Here is a 21,564-nt window from a genome sequence, read left to right on the forward strand (position 1 = left end):
TGTCTGGCTTAACAGTCTGGTCAAAATATGTCTGCGGATGGACAAGGTCAGTGATTGACTCCGTGGAAGGAGAGCCTTAGATGAAAAGACAGTCTGAAGAACAGGGAGCCATAGGGATGAGCTGAGAATGAGGCTTATGCATGTAGAGCAGCTTAGAGACGGCGTCACGCGGGCAGCATGCTTTCACATTTGAGTTTATTTCTGAAAAAGGAATGCATTCAGATGGTTTAAAATTCAAGAGCTAGGGTAGGTACACAGCACTGTGAAAAGTCTTTCTCTTACCCATATCTCCACTTCCTCTTCCTGGAGGCAACCACAACTCCTCCCACCCCAGTTCCTTGTTTTTCCTTCCAGAGATTTGCATACACTAAAATTTGCATATACCAGTACATATGTGTATATCTTGTGTGTGTAGCACTTTTATACAGTGCTAGCAGGCTAAGCACATCGTTGTACCTTTGATTTTTTTCACTTTACACATCTTAGAGCTTGTCTGCAATATAGTGGAAAAAGCCTGCTCATTTTTTAAAAAATATATTTACGTAGAATACCATTATGCTGATTTAACCCGTTGAGGCAGCATTTGACCACTGATGTTGGTATGACAACAGATGACAGGGTGAATAATTTTAGTTTGCACAGTAAATAATGTCAAAGTTACAGGTGGGTTCTCTTGGCCTGCTGGACTGTGATATCATCTCAGTGAAAGCAGACTGAGGGGAAAGTAACATTTCTAAGCACTTGATATGCCAAAGGGTTCATAAAGCAGTGGTTCTTTAACTTTGGTGTCTTGGAGAATTACCAGGGGAGCTAATTAAAAGTGAGGCTAAGCTGGCTTCTCCCTCCTCCACTGCCCCAGAAATTCTGATTCATTGGAACCAGTGGAGGGGGCGGGGGGAGCACAGGTTCCCATAAAGGTGGTCCTCAGACTCAGCTTTGAGGAGAACCGAGTTCTGCGGAGGGAAAAGAGCTTTCCACTGAAGGAGTCACTAAAGAGTTCATTAATTCAAATTATTAAAATAATTTAATTCCCATATTTTTAAGCCTGAGAAGAATTCATGAACAAGAAAATGATTTTTTCAAACGTTTCAGAAGGCTATGCAGTCTCCCCACCCCTGCCTCCCTGTTCTGTCTTCTTAGAGACAACAGTTTCTTGCCAGTCATTATTTTGCAGGGACATAAAGTCCCTACCACACTGCAGGGAGCACCATTGTGACTGAGGAATTACGCCTTGCTCCTAGTTAGAGGCAGTGCAATGGGCTGAGAAGAGCAACAAACTTGGATTTGGGAGTCCTGGGTCAAATGTCTTAAGTATCAGCGACTTGGGCTTCCCTGGTGGCGCAGTGGTTAAGAATCCGCCTGCCAATGCAGGGGACACAGGTTCAAGCCCTGGTCCAGGAAGATCCCACATGCCGCGAAGCAACTAAGCCCGTGCACCACAACTACTGAACCTACGCTCTAGAGCCTGTGAGCCACAACTACTGAGCCCAAGTGCCGCAACTACTGAAGCCTGCGTGCCTAGAGCCCGTACTCTGCAACAAGAGAAGCCACCGCAATGAGAAGCCCGCGCACCACAACGAAGAGTAGTCCCCACTCACCGCAACTAGAGAAAGCCCACGCGCAGCAACGAAAACCCAACACAATTAAAAAAAAAAAACCAGCAGCTCCCTGTGGACCAGGCACCGAGCTCAGGATTTTACATGCATTATCTCAGTTAATCTTACAATGACCCATTTTACAGAGAGCAAAACTGAAGCCGAGAGGTTTCATTATTGCCTGGGGTGGGAGTGGGGGTCTCACAGAGCTAAGGTAATGAAACTAGAAGTTTGAATTCAGGTCTAAAACCCTTGCTCTGAACCACTCTGTCTGGAGGACCAACCTCTTGGTCACTGGGCATTTGGGGAAAAGCTCTTCGCCACCCTCACTTATCCAGCCTCCATAACGCTTGATGGAAACCACAGATTCATTGTCTTTCCCACCTTGGGAGCTCTGTGAGGACGTGTCTGCATCTTGTTTTTCACTGTAGACGCAACACCTGCCATCTGGGCAGACAGCAGGCACCCAAAAAAGGACTGCTGTGATGGGGTTTGGGTAGAAAATCCAGGAAGGGTGAATTCCCATAACTGTTGCAATTCTTCAGCCCACTAATTTGTTTTAGAATTGTTTTAATTTTCAATAAGTGTTTCCCAATTATAGACTGATATGTGCTCAATACAGATCAGAAAATAATTTTTAAAAATCTAAATATACATAATTACACCACTAGGAAAAAACCCTTTTTTTTATACAGCAGGCTCTTATTAGTCATCAATTTTATACACATCAGTGTATACATGTCAATCCCAATCTCCCAATTCATCACACCACCACCACCCCCCCACCCCCCAGCGGCTTTCCCCCTTTGGTGTCCATACGTTTGTTCTCTACATCTGTGTCTCAATTTCTGCCCTGCAAACCGGTTCATCTGTACCATTTTTCTAGGTTCCACATATATGCATTAATATACGTGTTTTTCTCTTTCTGATTTACTTCACTCTGTATGAGTCTCTAGATCCATCCATGTCTCAAAAAATGACCCAATTTCATTCCTTTTTATGGCTGAGTAATATTCCATTGTATGTATGTACCACATCTTCTTTATCCATTCATCTGTTGATGAGCATTTAGGTTGCTTCCATGACCTGGCTATTGTAAATAGCGCTGTAATGAATATTGGGGTGCATGTGTCTTTTTGAATTATGGTTTTCTCTGGGTATATGCCCAGTAGTGGGATTGCTGGATCATATGGTAATTCTATTTCTAGTTTTTTAAGGAATCTCTGTACTGTTCTCCATAGTGGCTGTATCATTTACATTCCCACCAACAGTGCAAGAGGGTTCCCTTTTCTCCACACCCTCTCCAGCATTTGTTGTTTGTAGATTTTCTGATGATGCCCATTGTAACTGGTGTGAGGTGATACCTCATTGTAGTTTTGATTTGCATTTCTCTAATAATTAGTGATGTTGACCAGCTTTTCATGTGCTTCTTGACCATCTGTATGTCTTCTTTGGAGAAATGTCTACTTAGATCTTCTGCCCATTTTTGGATTTTTTTCTGCCCATTTTTGACCTTTCTCTCATCTTGTCTGCCTACTATACACACACACACACATATATAATATATTATGTATAACATATATATATTATGTATATATATAAAATGTAGGCAGGCAAGATCATTACATATATGATATAATGTACCCATATAAAATGTGTGTATTGATGTATATATATCCCTGTCCATCTTGCTCCCATTTCCCCCTGTTAAACAGGCTGAATAATCTCCACTTACAGGGCTCCAAGGAGGTCCTTGGGGAATTTTTGCTAGCACAGTGCCAGGCACACACTGACTGACTTTTTCTACATGAAAGTAAAAAGATGGCAGTATTTCAGGGAATTAGGGGGGCTGGACCTGTCTTGTGTTTTACCACAGGAGCCTCCAGCCCTACCTGTTACTCTGCAGTGCTGACTGCAGGGTCACCAACAGCCTCCTGGTTACAGCAGGATCCTCAGGAGCCCTCACTCCGGGAAAGACACTGTTTCCAAAGGACCCACGTGTCCGATCCCTGTGGCCTTTGCAATTCTCACTGTAGACAAACGTCTTGACCTCCTGTTTGTCTATAGTCTCCCTTGCGTTTGGTTGATGTGGGTCAGTCCTCTGGAGATAGAACACTTCTGGGGCGCGGATTTACTGTCATTTCTCTCAGCTCCAGGAGCATCCCCAGCTGTGGAGCTGCAGTAGATTACATTTCTGTTTAAACCATTCACTATCCATCCTGGGGGAGGGTTATACTACATCTCTGCCCTATTGAATTCAGGAGTGGCCATAAGATTTGATTTGGTCAATAAAACGTGGGTGTCAATGGCCGTGTCACTTCTAAGCAGATGTTTTCAGCTAGCTTGTGGTCTGCTATCTTTTTCTTTTCTCTCCACCATGAATCCAGCAATGTCCCTGAGAGGGGCTGTTCCTTCAGCCTGGAGTGACAATAATACAGAGTAGGGACAAGCTGACCTATGATGACATGTAACATGAGTGAGAAATAATTATTTGTCAGAGAAAAAACCACCTGTCTCTGAGATCTTGAGATCATTTGTTACTATAGCATAATCTAGCCCATCCTGCGTCTCTGTTACAGTGGCCTTGGGCATCTTACTTGACTTCTTAGAGCTTGAGTAGCCTCATCTGTAAAATTGGGATAATTGTGCTTACTTCACTTACAGGGTTTTTTTGGGGGGATTTTCATAAACAATGGATTAAAAGCGCTTAGCCTAGTTCCTGGATCTCAGTAGCTGCCTGTGAAATGCTAGGTGAATCTCAACCTGATTGGCAGTTGGAGAGAGGCCAGACACAGACGACTGACGAAGGGAGGCCTTCCATTAAAAAGCCGGATAAACACCGATGTCCACAGTAGCACTATTCACAATCTCCAAAAGGTGAAAACAAGCCAAATGTCCATCAGTGGATGAATGGATAAACAAAATGTGGTGTAGACATACAATGGAATATTATCTGGCCTGAAAAAAGAAGGACATTCTGACACATGCCGCAACATGGATGAACCTTGAAGACATTATTCTAAGTGAAATAAGCCAGACACAAAAGGACAAATAATATAGGATTCTCCTCATTTGAGGTGCCTTGAGTAGTCAAATTCATAGAGACGGAAAGTAAAGTGGAGGTTGCCAAGGGTTGGTTGGAGTGGGGATGGGCAGATTTAATGGGTATAGAGTTTGAGTTTGGGAAGATGGAAGTTCTGGAGATGGAAGGTGGTGGTGATAGCTGCACACAGTGTGAATGTACTTAATGCCACTTACCTGTACGCTTAAAAATGGTTAAAACGATAAACTCTATGTTGTGTATATTTTATCACAATTTTATTTATTTTTAAAAATTGGATCATTTGTCTTTTTATTATTGAGTTGTAGAGTTCCTTATATATTCTACTACAAGTCCCTTATCAGATATATGATTTGCAAATACCTTCTCCCATTCTGTGTACTATCTTTTCTACCTGAACTCTTTTTTTCAGTCAATATTTTTTTAATTGAAGTATAGTTGATTTACAATGTTGCGTTAATTTCTGCTGTATCGCAGAGTGATTCAGTTACACATATATATACATTCTTTTTAAAATATTCTTTTCCATTGTGGTTTATCACAGGATATTGAATATAGTTCCCTGTGCTATACAGTAGGACCTTGTTGTTTATTCATTCTATAAATAAAAGCTTACATCTGCTAACCCCAACTTCCTACTCCATCCCTCCTCCACACCCCTCCCCCTTGGCAACCACCAGTCTGTTCTCTCTGTCTCTGATTCTGTTTCATATTTTAGATTCCACATATAAGTATTTTACTACAATTTTTAAAAGCTGGATGAAGCTTCCTTTTCCTTTAAAATAAACCGCCCTTCAGGCGTCCCTGGTGGCGCAGTGGTTGAGAGTCCGCTTGCCGATGCAGGGGACACGGGTTCGTGCCCTGGTATGGGAAGATTCCACATGCCGCGGAGCGGCTGGGCCTGTGAGCCATGGCCGCTGAACCTGCGCATCCGGAGCCTGTGCTCCGCAATGGGAGAGGACACAACAGTGAGAGGCCCGCGTACTGCAAAAAATAAACAAACAAAAAAACCCCTTCATTCCTTTTTTTACTCTGCTTTATGTTGGGCCGACCTCATTTGGAGTCCTTTCTTGTTCTAGACCACAAATTTTTATCTTTTCCTTTATTATTCTTTTTATTACACACATCACACATGGTCATTATTAAAACAATTAAAATGCAGATAAGCAGAAAGAAAAGAAATGTACCCATGTACTCACCCTGCAGTAATAACCACTGTTTATGGTTTGGTATATCTCATTCCAAACATTTTTCTAAGCACTTATACATATAATTATACATACATCTATATACCTTTATACAAACTTCATTTAAACATAAAATCAGGTCATATTATATATACTGATATAAAATCCTGTTTTTTTCCCTACAAAATAATAAATAACATGAACAGTTTTCCACATTAACAAGTATAGATCTGCATTGTAATTTTAAAGGGCCTCACAGACACCACCTGTATATATGGAAGTAACATCTTTATTTAACCAACTCCCCATTGATCGACATTTAGGTTGTTTCCATTTTTTGGTTGTTGTTGTTATTATAAGCAAACTTGTGGCAAATATAATGATAATGGTACAACTTTTTTCCTATGTACCAGGTTCTATGCTAAACTCTTCACAAGCATTATTTAATTTAATCCTCACAAGAATGCTATAAAGTAATACAGTTATAATCTCTGTTTTATAGGTGAGGAAACTGCAATTCACAAAGGTTATTTGTCAACATCATCCAGCAAGTGACTGACAACACTGGGATTTGAATGGAGCTCTGCCTGGTACTACAGCCCATCCTCTCTCCTTTAAATTGCGCTGTGTCCCAACTCCTGAAATAGGGCTCCTTAAATTCCCTTTCCTGCAGCCACAGAGTGGGAGGGATTTGTGGGCAAGGGGCCTGGAAGGTCCCTCATATAACCCTTTTGAAACCTAAATACCAAGTCTTCCCTGGGGAATGTCCAGGAGGTCTGAGATCTGGGTCATCTCTGTAAGGGAGTAGGCCCAGCACTATCTGATGTCGCGTGCTCTCGACCTGCAGGTTTGCCTGTTGTCGGCTCAGCCCCAAGAGAAGCACACTGGGCCCACAAAGCTTTCTTTCCAGCTGAGGCTTAGAGGTTGCCAATCCAACCTGGAGTCTTGTGCTTCTTTGCCAAACAACGCAGGTGCTCCGTGGGTCCAGGCCCACGGCTTCGTTGAGTACACATCCCTGGGAGCAGCAGCCACTAAGAGGTGATTCTTTGTCCACTACACAGTTGGGGAACTGCTCGTCTCAGTACAGAACCTGCTTCGCCCTGCTTATACCTTTTAAAAAGCGTGTTGTTAGGTTCATACAAATTTAGAATTGTTATACCTTCCTGGTAAATTATCATTATGAAATGACTACCCCTCTCCATTATGAGATGTTTTGGGCTTTAAAGTCTATTTTATTCTGTAATGAATCTAGCCATGTCAGCTTTCTTTTGTTTAGTATTTGTACATGCTTTTTCTACCTTTCCACTGTCAACCTTTTTTGTATATTTATTCTTTAGGTATATTTCTTATAGACAATATATAGTTGGATTTTTATTATCTACTCTGGCAATCTTTGCCTTTCAAATGAAATATTTATTTTTTAAACCTCAAGATAATCTTACCATTATTTACAGTCAATATTCATTTAGACGTTTTACTTGGGATCATTTTTTGTCTGCCTGTAACAAAACATTTAGAATGTCTTTAGTGTATTTGATCTTCTAGTGGCAAACTGTTTCAGTTTTGTTTGTCTGAAAATGTCACCTTTATGGTTGGTTTTCTCCTCAATGCCTAACATGTTGGAAGAAAACAAATGTCAATTCAGAATTCTACACCCAGCAAAAATATCCTCCAGGAATGAAGACAAAATAAAGACATATCATCATTCCACTGAACTCTTAGTTCTTTCCACTTGCTCTTCCCTACCAATCCCAAGAATTTGGGCAGAGACCACAAAGATATTGAGCTTATCTAAGACTCATCTTCTTTTTACTTCATCTCATATCCTGATTTCCCGTTAAGTCCTGTAAACTGTATTACAATCTAACCACTTCTTACTTCCTCCACTTCTACTACCTTAGCTTAAACTACTGTCATCTCTCACCCAAACTGTAGCAATAGCTTCCTAATTGGTCTCTCTGCTTCCTCTCTTACCACCCACATGATGTTGACACAACATCCTTTTATAATGCAAAGGAGATATTGTTATTTTCTGCTCAGAACCCTCCGATGTCTCCCCATCACATTTAGCATCAAATGCAAACTCTGTGCATAGTGTCCATGATGTAGCTTCTCCCTACCTCTCTCACTTCATTTCCTACCACACTCCTCCTTGTTCACTGAGCTCCAGCCACACTGGACTCCTGCTGTTCCTCACTCATGCCCAGTTTGCTTCTATCTCAGGATCCTCCCAGGTGCTCCTGCTTCTGCCTGGAGTGTTCCCCCCAGAGGGAGCCCGCCTCCCTTCCTCACTTCATTCCCACCTCTGCTCAAATGTTAACTCATCAGTGAGGGTTTCCCTGAACTCCCTAAAATAAAATTCTCTCATTCTCTATCCTCTACTCTGCTTTAATTTTCTTCCTAACAATGATAACTTCCTGACCTTATGTCATATGCACTAGAGTATAAACTCAAGGAGGACAATAACTTTATTTTATTCATTGTATTCGTCCCTCGTGTCTCAAATAGTCCCTGGCAGGGAGGAGGTTTTCAATAAATATCTGCTGAATAAATGGATCTGCACAGTTGTATATGTTATAATGAGAATGCATATTAAAATATTTTAATGCAAATATAGCCCAAGTGTCTAACCTCATCAGCTTGTTACCACAAAGTTGGGTTTAATTGCCTGATTAACTTTTCATATTCAACCTGTAATGACTTCAGTCCCGTTCATGTGATGGCAAATCCTCAGTCTTTCCTCAAAGGTCCCCGCAGTTATTTCTGGGGGTCCCCGCAGAAGGGCTCACAGGAGTGATGTACTAGAGTTGGCATGTATAGCCTCCCAAGAGTTGATTGTTAAATATTCAGGAATTCTGTAAGTTGATTGTCATACCATGGTAGCTTGAAATTGGTCAGAGTGGAAGTACTTACACACTGGCAATCAGAGAATGCTATAAATCATGGTGGTGTTTTAAATAAAAAAAAAATCGTAGAGCCAGTTTACCAGTACGAGGTTCTACAAACTAATTAGTAAACTATTGTCTCCAAGTGGTATCAGCTGTCCTCCAGCTGAGCCCCCCCCCCCCCCCAATGGAAGGCTCTTGGAGAACCCTGCCTAGTGCCTCGTCCCATCCAGACAGGGCCAACGCACCTGCTAAGGCTATATCATATACTCTCAGGGAGCCAAGAGTCAAATTTAGGACTGCTTATCCAGTAGATACAGAAATGGAGGGGAGCTTTGAAGATACAGGGTTTCTCCAAAACCTCCCTCAGTGTCTCCTCTCACCAGCTGACTTTGAAAGCTCTTAGACTTTTTGTTTTTTTTTTAATCAAAGCTCCATAGTGGTGGTGACAAGGCATGGCTTGATGACTTTATCTCCACCCCCCATGCACCCACCCCCTGCCCCCTTGGAAGCCTCTGCTGGTTGTGTTTTCCAAACCCATTCCTCATTCTTCCTTACTGTAGCTGTGATGACAGAGCAGCAGAATGACAGAGCAGGAGACAGAAGAAGCCACCATAAGGACACTGGAGACAAAATAAAATCCCTTGACTCGCTTAAGCCACTGTTAGCTGGCTTACCTACTACCTGACCAATTCCTAACTGAAACACTTCTCTATAATATCCATCACCTTCCCCAAGCCAGCTAAGTAAAAACATATTTGCCATGCAAGTACAAGAGCCCTAGGCATCCTCCCCACAACTTGATGACTACCTCCAGGCCTCTATGTAGACTCTGGACCTGCCCTCGTGGTTCCATATATGTCCCTTCTGCCACGTGCTGCACTACCCCTCCCCACTGACCCACCCAAGCAGGAGGTACGCAGAAGATATTTCTCCTGAACCTGCTCCCTCCATAGGTCAAGGCCTTCACGTTGAGGAAATAGCAGAGTGTGGGCTTTTAGGCTTGTGTTTGAGCCCTGATACTTACAACTGTCCTGAGGAAAGTTATTCATTTTATTCTCAGTTTTCTCATCTGTGTAAGGAGGTCAATACTCCCAGCCTCCTAGGGTTGATCGCTGTAAGGATTAAATGAGAAAATGCCCAGAGTAAGTGCTCAGTGGGTATTAGCTCTTACAGACAGGGCTGTAATGAACTTTATGGTCCACACATATCACACCTAATAATTTCCTTAGGATAAATTCCTAGAAGAGGAATTTCTGGGTTACGGTTTCTGCTCATTTCGGATTTTGACCATACTGAAAATTGTTCTCCAAAAGGGTTTATACCAATCTGAGAATCTCCCATTTCTCCAGATCTTCATTAGTACAACGTATTATCATTTTCCTTACCTTTGCTGATTTTGTAAGGCAAAAAGAGCATCTCACTTTTTTCTTATTAATTTTTAAGTTGGATGTATTTTTTTTGTGTGGTACACGGGCCTCTCACTGTTGTGGCCTCTCCCATTGCGGAGCACAGGCTCCGGACGCGCAGGCTCAGCGGCCATGGCTCACGGGCCCAGCCGCTCCGCGGCATGTGGAATCTTCCCATACCAGGGCACGAACCCGTGTCCCCTGCATCGGCAGGCGGACTCTCAACCACTGCGCCACCAGGGAAGCCCTGGATGTATTTTTAATGGCTCACAATGTTGATCACTTTCTCATGTTTGTTGGTCATTTGAATTTCTTTTGCAAATGTCCGGTTCTCACACTTTGCCTGCTTTTCTGTTGGGCCATAGGAGGTGAGGGAGATGGAGGGAGGAGCTGAAGTTGGTTTGGGTGATGCGGTGGCAGAGGAAATGACAATTAGTAGATGGATATGAGAGAAGTTTAAGTGGTTTAAGTTTACATGGCGGTTTTGGTGATGGTCTGGATGTGGGTAGAGCAGGAGAGGAGAGAAGGCAGTTAACAATGACATCCAGGTTTCTGGTTTCAACTATTGGTTAGGTGGTGGTGGCTTTTTCTGCGATGGGGAAGATTGGGGGTGAAGATGATGTTTTTCCTTTTGGTCATTTGAGTTTGAGGTGCCCTGTGGAACATCAAAGGTTAGCAAACAGTTGGATTTGTAGGTCTGGAGCTCTGAAGACAGATGTGAGTGGGAGAGTCCTTGCTCTGCTCCTGGAGACCGTGAGGCAAGAGGACCTGCTAGAGAAACAGGAGACGTGCCAACACTGAAGAGATGGACAGAGAAAGATGACTGGGAAGGAGGGATGGGAAAATAAGTGGAAAACCAGGGGTATGAGGGGCCATGGAAGCCAAGGGAAGAGGGTGCTTCAAGAAGAAGGTGGTGAACAGTGTCAAAGGAGTTGAATAAGACAAACTGAGACATGCCTGTTCAGCTTTCCAGACGAGCAAGAGCAGTTTAATGGCGTGACAGTGGCAGAAGTTGGGCTACAGTGGGTTGAGGGATGGAGGAAGCAGATGCCGAGTGCCAAGTGTCTGTGGGTTTGGAACCACTAAGGAAGCAAGAGTAAAAGTGCTGGCTAGAGTGGCCCTGCCTATTTCCCCGCACCTTCACCAATACTGGATTTGACCATTTTCTACTCTTCACTTACCTGATAAGGTAAAACTTCCTTCTCATTAGTTTTATTTTCATTTATTTGATTGTCAGTGCAGTTGATTGGTTGTTTTCCTGAGAAAAGTCTCCTCTCCCCAGGTTGCTAGACTCAACAAATAAAAATACGGGATGCCCCGTTAAACATGAATTCCAGATAAACAAGAAATACTTTTTAAGTATGTCCCAAATACTGTGTGGGGGCATACTTACCCTGTAATTTTGACTGGCAAAGTTCCCCCCACCCCAAGGTTATAAAAAATAATCACCTGCCCATGTTGCTAGCATATTATCATTTCATTTAGATTTTTTAAGCCATCTCACGTTTATTTTATGAGATAGTATTCTAACAACTTTTTCTCAAGTGGTTAGGAAATTGTTCCAGCACTACTTATTGAACAAACTCTCATTGATTTAGAAAACCATCTTTGTCATATCAATTTTTTCTTTCCTTTTTTTTTTGGCTGCGAGGCACGCAGGATCTTAGCTCCCCGACCAGGGATCAAACCCATGCCCCCTGCAGTGGAAGCGCAGAGACCTAACCACTGGACCACCAGGGAAGTCCCTCATATCAAATTCTTTTACGCACTTTGGTCTCATCTTTCTATTCTGTTTCATTGTCATTTGTCTGCTGTGTTGTACTAATCATTTAAAAAACTTTTCTTCTGTATTTCAGGATGCTTTGACATCTTGGGGTCTTACTAATCCTGAAGAGACTGCCCCTCCCAGGGCTAGCTAATTCCTAGAGATGGTAAACAAGTTGTCTCCAAGTATGCGTATACAAGGCAGCCAATCCCAAACCCATAGCTATTGATCCAACCACCTTCTCTATCTCCCTCTCAAACACCAGGCCAACATTCCCCTGCCCTAAATCACCCCAGGGCAACACACAACTAGGGACCACTCTCAGAGCTGCTGAAATTATTCAAACTATTCAATCCTAAACCTGTTTAGCGGTTTACCCTGCCTTACCCATTTCTTCCTGTGAAAATCGCAGTAAACCTCTCGCTGGTGGTTTCCCCTTCCTCCTTCCTCCTGACCTACACTGATTGTTTCCTTACCTGGCCCAGCATGGCAGGGCATGCCCGTTCCTCTTGGGAACTGTAAATAGCCAACTCTTCTTTCAAAGGCAGCTGTGTTTGCGTCTGTCACCTTACCATACCCAATTAATACAAAATCCCAGGCACGTTTTAAAACCTCTGTGCCAGTGCCGTATTTTTTTTAATTTCTAAAACTTTGTAATATTTTAATGGATGGGCAGAAGTGTCTCTTATTTTTCAGACTTTTCCTGAATATTATTATTATTTAAAATTTATTTATTTATTTTTGGCTGCGTTGGGTCTTCATTGCTGCGCACGGGCTTTCTTTAGTTGCGGTGAGCGGGGGCTACTCTTCATTGCGGTGCACGGGCTTCTCATTGCGGTGGCTTCTCTTGTGTGGAGCACGGGCTCTAAGCACGCGGGCTCAGTAGTTGTGGCTCTCTAGGCTAGACTCAATATTTTTAATGGAGTTTGGCCGGAATTCCAGATATATAATCATATTAACTTTAAATAATGATTATTTTTCCTCCTTCTTTTTAATATTTATACCTCTTTTCATGTGCTTCCCTAATCAAATTGACTAGGACTTTCAGAACTCTGTTAATTAGAGTTGTGGTAGGGATCTTTGATTTTTCTTTACCTAATGGAATTATTTCTAGAGTTTCATTGTGAAGCACGATGCTTAAAGTTGGTTTGAGACATTTAAAAAAATAATCATTTCAAGGTATCATTTCCATTTTACTAAGACTTAGAATAGTTATGGATATAAAATTTATCAAATGCATTTTCATTATCTTTTAATAATATATCATTTTCTTTTTCTACTTATTAATAAGCTAAATTATATTAATAGATTTTCTAATATTGATCTTTTTATTTTTGTAAAGAATACCTGGAGGGCTTCCCTGGTGGCGCAGTGGTTGAGAGTCCACCTGCCGATGCAGGGGACACGGGTTCGTGCCCCGGTGCGGGAAGATCCCACATGCCGCGGAGCGGCTGGGCCCGTGAGCCATGGCCGCTGAGCCTGCGCGTCCGGAGCCTGTGCTCCACAATGGGAGAGGCCACAACAGTGAGAGGCCCGCGTACAGCAAAAAAAAAGAATACCCAAAAGAAGTCATGATATATTTTTCTTTTAAACCAATATTTTAGTCTATTTTCTAGAATAAATTATATTAATAGACTTATTAATATTGAACTATCTTAACATTCCTATAGTAAATACCTCTTGATCATGGCATATTTCTATCCTAATATACTATTAGGTCCTCTTTGCTAATATTTTTAAAAGAGTATAAACTCAGTCTATAAACTCAGTTACACAAGAAACATCACATTTCTCATTCTGCCACAATTTTATTCAGAAGTTTTGCATCAATATGTGTAAGTGAAGTTGGTCTATTCTGCTCCTTTTCTGCACTGTCCTTAAGTTTAGAGCACAGGGTTTTTGTAAAGAAAACCAGGAATATTTCCTTCTTTCTCTCTGGCCTGGTACAGTTGTCCCTATTAATTGACAAAACTGCCTGATTTGTAGGCTGTATTATTCCCATGTGATACCTGAGGAGACTGAGGTTCAGACTTGCCATCATTAAGCCTGGTGTCAAGGTCTCTGAGAGGCAAACCATATCAATGAAAGACAGTGTAGCATGGTGGATAAGAGTTTGGGCTGGAGGGCTAGGCTAACTAGTCAGGTGACCTTGGGCATCCTTCCCCCCACTCCCCACCCCTGAGTTCTTAAGAGAATTTAACAAGATGATTGCGTATAGAACTGAGGACAATGCCTGGTACATGGTAAATAAATACTAAACAGACAAGAGTTGGAAAACAGAATGGAACAAAACAAAACCCAGAAGGCTATTTGATGAACCAGGAATCAGGCCCTGGTTCAAGGGAGAAGAACTGTCCCAAGGATGACTCCTGCCGAGCTGAGGAAAACCCTCAGAAACTATCTCTGCTCATAGCAGCACCCCCTCTCTGGTACCCACATCCCACATGCCTTCCAAATTCAGCACCCCTTGCCAGCAAGGAGCTGCAGGGACCATTGCAACAGTCAGCCTTCTGCCTGGAGACCCCAGATTCTCCCAAACCAGGGCCCTACGTGTAGGTCCATCGTCGCCCGGGATTGCATTCAAACGAAGACTGTTGAGTCAATTGCCATTTTTACTGATGTGTCCTGAATAATGTAAAAGGGGTTCGATGAAGAAATCTCATACCTGAAGTGGCCTTCTCTCGCTCACACCTCCCAGTTGCCTTGAAGATTCAGCCCTTCACTCTCAACTCCCACCCTAGCTGGGTGAGCATCTTCTTTCTCCTTCCAGTCCTCCCACCCCCATTCCCTTCCTTCTCCACCCTGTGCCCACTCATGGTGCCCAGCCCCCTACAGGACCTTCGCCAGCAAGGTATTTTGTCTTGGGCTCTGATCGCTCCTCCCACAAGAAGCAGCTGTCCCTGGAATTTGTTGATGCTATTCTTTGGTGCCCTTGAGGATGATTTTTGTCTGCAGAGAAGACTATTAAGAAGGTTTATTTTTGGTTTTAAAAATGGAGTCAGTTGGGCTTCCCTGGTGGCGCAATGGTTGAGAGTCTGCCTGCCGATGCAGGGGACGCAGGTTCGTGCCCCGGTCTGGGAAGATCCCACATACCGCGGAGCGGCTGGGCCCGTGAGCCACGGCCGCTGGGCCTGCGCGTCCGGAGCCTGTGCTCCGCAACGGGAGAGGCCACAACAGTGAGAGGCCCGCATACCGCAAAAAAGAAAAAAAAAAAAAAAAAATGGAGTCAGTTTATTAAAATTACAAATTCACAAACTTTGGTTCTTAGGCTTATAAATCTTATTATTCTATTTATAAGCCTAATACATTTTAAGAATAAGTTTTAAGGAGACTGAATGATGTTTGGTCCCATTTACAAGCTCAGTTAATTAAACACCTTCACCACTGTAAAACTGCACTGATAAATTTAAATAGATTTGATTTTTTTTTAAGTATTTAAATTTTCTCACTTAACAAACAAAACCTTCCTAAGTGCAAAATAATTCTTATCAATCTAGAAAATTAAACTAATAAATATGGTGAGCCTAAAACTCACTTAGGTATTCCAATGTCGTGCATTACATTAGTAAGATTTCTACTGACAACCATACGTCTTAATCAATTACTCCATTACACACTTATGTTAGAGTTACACAGTTAATTGTCATTCTAATAGACCAGATACTCTTAAACATTACAAATACGTAAAATACCAAATATGAATAGATTTCTTCTTATCACAGCATTATTAATGCTATGGTTTTAGTTCTCTTAGACCTTTCTACACTTAATTTTAAATAATAATAGCTAACACTTACATAGCATTTTCTGTGTGCCAGATTCTGTTCTAAGTGCTTTTCATATATTATGTATTAGCTCGTTTAATTCTCACAATTCTTGACCACAAACTTCAAGTGGGCCCTGAAGGCTGCCTGGCAGTCACACTATATGGCAATGAATCCTTCACTCTCACATGCTTTCAAGTGACAATTTCATACATTCTTTCCAACCTCCGAACACCTCCTCCCCATCTCAGTCTCAGCCAGTGACCTGTCTCACAATGATTCGCTGGATTATTCCCATCAGCAACAGACATACTGTGATTTCTCCCACCTTATAAAGTAAGATGAAATAAACCTTGTTTTTCTTTTTTTTTTTTTTTTTTTAAAGAACAGATTTATTTATTTATTTTTGCTATGTTGGGTCTTCGTTTCTGTGCGAGGGCTTTCTCCAGTGTGGCAAGCGGGGGCCACTCTTCATCGCGGTGCGCGGGCCTCTCACTATCGCGGCCTCTCTTGTTGCGGAGCACAGGCTCCAGATGCACAGGCTCAGTAGTTGTGGCTCACGGGCCTAGTTGCTCCGCGGCATGTGGGATCCTCCCAGACCAGGACTTGAACCTGTGTCCCCTGCATTAGCAGGCAGATTCTCAACCACTGCGCCACCAGGGAAGCCCCCTTGTTTTTTTTTTTAAACCGTATTTTCCCTGCCAGCTATCAAGCCATTTAAAAAAACTCACTTTTGCGGACAAAATCCTCGAAAGCGTTCTTGTCCTTGCTCTCCATTCCTCTCCCCTCGTCTCCTCTAAACCTGCTCCAATGAGTCCTCCTCTCCCAGCGCTTCACCAAAACTGCCTTTGCTCATCTTGCCTGACCCATCAGCAGCAACTGACACAGCTGATCACCCTCTCTCTTCCTGGAGACACCACTTACAGGACCTCCCTCCCTCTGGGTTTTCCTCCTTCCTCACTGCTCTCTGTCTCCTTTGTGATTCTTCCTCTTTTCTCTTCTCTCTCGTTGGAAGCCCCAGTCTTGGGCTTTGCTGCTCCACTCTTTCCTGTGTAGTTTCATTCCCTTGGTGTGCCTATCCAGGTCCATGGTCCTCAGTATATTTATTTACACGCCTATGTTTCCCAAATTATATTGTCCACCCAGAGCTCTTTTCAACTCCATGCTCACGTATCCAACCACCTACTTACTCAACATCTGTACTTGGATGTCTAAGAGACATCTCAAACTGAACATGTTCAAAACTGAATTCCTGATCTTCCTCCCATTCCCAAAGCCTGTTCCACCCAAAGTTCCCCCCACCTCAGTTGATGAGGCTCCTTCCAGTTGCTCAGATCAAAAACCATGGATTCCTCTCTGTCTCTCACATCCCATATTCCAAACGGGAAATTCGTTGGTTCTGCCTTCAAAATATACCCAGAATTTGGCCATTGCTTACCACCTCCACTGCCATCACCCTTGTCTGAACCATGGTCTTTCGCTTGGATTGCTGCAATAGCTTCCTAGTTGGTCTCCCTGCTGCTACCTTGTCCACTCACATTCTGTTCTCCACATAGTACTAGAGGGATCCTTTAAAATGTGAATCGGATAATGTCAGTCCTCTGCTCAAAACCTCCAGTGGCTCCCCATGGCATTCCGAGTAAAAGGCAAAGTACTTGCAATGGCCTCTAGGGCCCTCCGTGTTCCGGTTCCTTGTCCTGCTCCTTTTCGCCTACTCAGCTCCAGCCACACTGGCCTCTGGTTGTTTCTCCTGCATCCCAAGCACGCTCATGCCACCACCATATGGGCTTCACACCAGCTGTTTCCTGGGCCTGGAAAGTGCTTTCCCCCAACACCTGCTTCCACTCATTCCTTCATCTCCTTCAGGTCCTCACTCAAATCTCACCATTTCCACGAGGCCAACTCCAAGCACCTTATTAATACAGCAACCTGCCCGCCCAGCCCTTGCTGCCTCTTACCCTGCTCTGCTTTTGTTCCCACAGCATTTGTCATCTCCAAAAAGACATACTTACTGATTGTGCTCACTGTTTGCCCTGCTAGAGGCCAAGACCTTTGTTTTTTTCCCCAATGTCTACTAAATGCCCAGAATGATGCCTGACATTGGTAGGCACTCCTCAGTAAACAGTTTTATATGAACAATTCCATTAGAGAAGTAAAATTTTAATTTGCATTTTATAGATGAGGAAGCTGAGGCACAGAGAATATAAGGAATTTGTCCCAGGTCACCCAGCCAATGAGTGGTGGAGTAGGACTTGAACGGACAAATCCACGTGCCTAAAAACTACCCTAAACCACCTCTTTGAAACTTAAGAAATGGGAAATTCCATGTAGGCTACTCCCTGGATTCAAGTTACTTATATTATCTAATTCTTTTTACTCAAAGAAGAGTACAGTCCTGGGAATTCCCTGGTGGTCCAGTGGTTAGGACTCCATGCTTTCACTGGTGTGCCCCCCCACCCCCCCAAAAAAAGTGCACTCCCACTCAGGTTGGGACTGAATTTTGCTTTTTTTTTCTCTTAAGATGTGTAAACATGATTTTCTGTTTTACAGTAAAGACCTTTGAACTTGATGAGATCGCTCATTCTGTCATGTTCTTATGGTCACATAACTCTAGGCACCAAACATAAGCTCCATGAAGACAGATATTCTTGGATACTCTGTATCTTCTGTTCCTTACTGATTCTCCAGTACCTAAAACAGTGCCTGGAGCAAGGCAGGCACTCCATAATTGTTTGTCAAATGTCGGATGGATGATATTTGAGATGATAGCCAGTTAAATTTTAGCTATATTATATGGCTTTGTCTGACTCACAGTCACCATTCATCATGCCATACTCCAATTTATTGCACACACTACTTGTTCCTTCCGCTTTTCGTTGTCTGAAAGTGCTAGAGTGCCTACTGTGTACTGTGATCCTCCACTGGTTTTACTTCCCTGGGTAACTCCTCCCAACTCCATGTGATCTGGGCGGAGTTATCAGTCATGGTGCCCAAACCATTAAGCCATGGAGGGGTGAAGCATGGCCCAGCCCAGCCCAATCCTATGATTGATTGACCCTGTTAACTGAAGCAATCAGCTGGGAGTTTTTATTATTGTTGTTATTATTATTACTATTATAATTAACAAGACGTTAAGGTACTCTTTCTTTTTTTTTAAAAAAATTATTTATTTATTTTTGGCTGCGTTGGGTCTTCGTTGCTGTGTGCAGGCTTTCTCTAGTTGCGGTGAGCAGGGGCTACACTTCGTTGCGCAGGCTTCTCATTGCGGTGGCTTCTCTTGTTGCGGAGCATGGGCTCTAGGCACGCGGGCTTTAGTAGTTGTGTCTCGCGGGCTCAGTAGTTGTGGCACGTAGGCTGTAGAGTGCAGGCTCAGTAGTTGTGTCGCCCAGGCGTAGTTGCTCTGTGGCATGTGGGATCTTCCCAGACCAAGGCTCGAACCCGTGTCCCCTGCATTGGCAGGCGGGTTCTTAACCACTGGGCCACGAGGGAAGCCCAAGTTACTCTTTCTTATGTTTCACAAGGGAATGAGGTGTAGGCTGTCAGTGAGGTTGCCCCTGAGGATGCCAGTGGATCTCTTTCTGCTCACATAGAGACTGTGTGGCATGAGGGCATGGAGCCAACATACAAATAAACGTAGAGAGACGGAGAGAGAAAGAGAAAGTGAGGGAGGGAGGGAGACAGAGAGACCTATGCCATGCTTTTTAATATTTATTTATTTATTTAGGCTGTGCAGGGTCTTAGTTGCGGCACACGAGATCTTTAGTGACAGCATGCGTGTGGGCTTCTTAGTTGCGGCATCCATGCGGGATCTAATTCCCCAACCAGGGATCAAGCCCGGGCCCCCTGCATTGGGAGCACGGAGTCTTACCCACTGGAACACCAGGGAAGTCCCCTATGCCATGTTTTAATGGTAGTTCTTCAATAGTATTTAAAATCTTTTCTTTGATTATTGGTCTGTTCAGCTTTTCTACTTCTACTTGAGACAATTTTGGTAATTTGTTTTGATAGATTATCATCTTCTTGTGGGTTTACACATTTGTTGCCATGGTGTTATCTTGTTATCTTTTAATTCCTTTAGCTACTTCTGTATCTATATCTATCTCTCTCTCTCTCTCTATATATATATATTTTTTTTGCATTACGCGGGCCTCCCACTGTTGTGGCCTCTCCCGTTGCGGAGCACAGGCTCCGGACGCGCAGGCTCAGCGGCCATGGCTCACGGGCCCAGCTGCTCCGCGGCACGCGGGATCCTCCCAGACCGGGGCACGAACCCGTGTCCCCTGCATCGGCAGGCGGACTCTCAACCACTGCGCCACCAGGGAAGCCCTATATATATATGTTTTTATACTTAATTAGGCTTGCTAGTGGTTTTGTACTTTAAAAAAATGTTTTCAAAGAACCAACTTTAATTTATCCTTTTAACTGCTTTTTTTAAAATATATAAATTTATTTATTTATTTTTAAAATTTTTGGCCGCATTGGGTCTTCATTGCTGCATGCAGGCTTTCTCTAGTTTCGGCGAGTGGGGGCCACTCTTCGTTGCGGTGTGTGGGCTTCTCATTGTGGGGGCTTCTCTTGTTGCAGAGCACGGGCTCTAGGCATGCGGGCTCAGTAGTTATGGCACGTGGGCTCAGTAGTTGTGGTCCACTGGCTTAGTTGCTTCGTGGCATGTGGGATCTCCCCAGACCAGGGCTCAAACCCGTGTCCCCTGCATTGACAGGTGGATTCTTACCCACTGAGCCACCAGGGAAGTCCCTTAACCACTTTTTATTTCTTTCTTTTCTACTACCTTAATTTCTTATTTTATTTTTATTAATCTTCTTCTACCTTTCTTCATTTTGTTATTTCTCTAGGTCTTAGGTTGCGTATTCAGTTCATTTGCTTTCAGCATTTTTTTTTTTTTTTTTTTTACATTTCATTTGACAATTACAATTTATTTGAACTGAGGTTTCAGTTGCTTAATAATGACTGATAATAACGACTGGCAATTACAATGACTTAGAGAACTATAAATTTCTCTGTGTGCCTTGGGTCAAAATTTTCATTGGCGGATAATTTTCACCAAAATTCTGTAGCTTAGTTAACCTAAAAAATTATTATCCTTCACCACAGAAATTTAATGGAATCCTAAAATCATAAATTTACTAACAATTATTTTTGTAATGGGGTTTATATTCAGAAGGAATAAATATCTGTCACTTACCAAAAGACTGTTCTGAGAGCTCAAAAAGTATAATGCCATAATAAATCATTCATATATGAAGGTCTCTTGTTTAGATGCTACCACAGTTTATGTTAAACAGAAAGGCAGCACCACATTTCTTACTCTTGTAAAGGAGGAAAGCCTTTTAAAAAACTCTTTGAAGACGTTTCAGTAGATATGTTCAGAGTCAAACACAGCAGCACTTTATTAACAAGGACAGAGCAATATGATCACAAGGAAATACTCATAAGTCTAAACTGAATGCTATCTTGGGCAGCATAAAAGGAATACTAACAAGTGTAGGCATCCCAGTGTGTCTGTCTCACACCTGTTCAATGGGAAGGTGACTCATAAGCCAGGCAAGAACAGAGCGACACTGATACCACACACTGACTACTTCATTACTTTGAGAAGGGTAGTGAATGGTCATACCCCCAACTAGAAAGAGGAATCATTTGAGACCTATCAGTTGGGCCAACAGTTCTGTTAAGCTTTAATACTGCCTACTCCTGAACTCTGGTATTAACCTCCTCTCTGTGTAGGAAGTCAATGTTCATGCTCTTGATAGGGGCTGTTTAAATCTTTCTGATTTCTGTCAAATCCATCTGACCTCAGAGCACTGGGTCTAAGAGTCAACTTCTTGCAACATTGATGTCTTTCCCTTGAGATCTTTAATAGTGCTAAATCAGCATAAT

This window comes from Orcinus orca, chromosome 1, assembly GCF_937001465.1.
Source record: "Orcinus orca chromosome 1, mOrcOrc1.1, whole genome shotgun sequence".
NCBI lineage: Eukaryota > Metazoa > Chordata > Mammalia > Artiodactyla > Delphinidae > Orcinus > Orcinus orca.